We start from the raw sequence: 990 nt of genomic DNA, 5'->3' as shown, positions 1-990 counted from the left end.
TAAGCATTTGCATTGTAAACTTTTCAGAATTTTCAACTTTTGTGTAAATTAGTGAATAAAAAAAATCCAACTTGTAGTAGTTTAGAGTCACATAGTATACATGTCGTTAAGATTACATCGAGATTCTCATAAGAGTGACTGAACTTAGAGATGACAGAGAACATGATCGGGTTTCTTGCTTGTATGAGAGTTAAAGTTGGATTTAACTATGCCAGTGGCAAATGAGGTGCAGACTGAATTCGGTATTAGAGTTGTGATCCCCTATAGTGGAGACTACCCATGTTACACATGTGAGGCACCTACCTTCAATTCTTTGTACGTGTCTAAATATGTGCTTTTACAGTGTGTGTCACCATGCGTTAATTTCGGGTAGAATGGTGAGATACCCAACCTCCCACCAATAGAAGCACTACTTTGATCTCTTGAGTGTTATTTTATCAATCATGATGGTGACATCGAATTGCTAACTTACATACCACTTGTAATCTTGTTCGCAGTTAGCACCATCCACTTTATCTCTCTCTACACTAACAGGTCCATAGAAACACCATCATCATCAACAAGATGAGCATCACAAATTCGAAGGAAAGTTGAAAACGTTCAAGGTTTACAAGAAACAGCACAGAAATGAGCATATTTCAGATTCAAGTAAAGCAAAAAGACAAGGAGCAAAATTCTTACGAGTTGGAGACTTATATACAAGAGCGAAGATTATCAAGATGAGAGTTCAAGAAGTTTATGATATCGAGGTATACAAGTTGTGAAGAAGCATGCGGTAAAATACTTATACCATGGCCATTTGTACTTATTTTATTTTATTTTATTTTCAGTTTGTTTTTATTTCTCTTGTCTCAAAAAAAAAATTGAAAAAAAATTTGAAAAAAAAAAGAGACAAGAGAAAATTTTGTTAGGTTCATTATTAGTTTTATTATTTTGTTTTATTTTGTTTTCATTTTTGTATTTGTTTTATTTTTCTTGTCTCTTAAAAAA

The sequence above is a fragment of the Papaver somniferum genome, chromosome 3 (genome assembly GCF_003573695.1).
Source record: "Papaver somniferum cultivar HN1 chromosome 3, ASM357369v1, whole genome shotgun sequence".
Lineage (NCBI taxonomy): Eukaryota > Viridiplantae > Streptophyta > Magnoliopsida > Ranunculales > Papaveraceae > Papaver > Papaver somniferum.
This window is presented reverse-complemented; position numbering follows the sequence as displayed.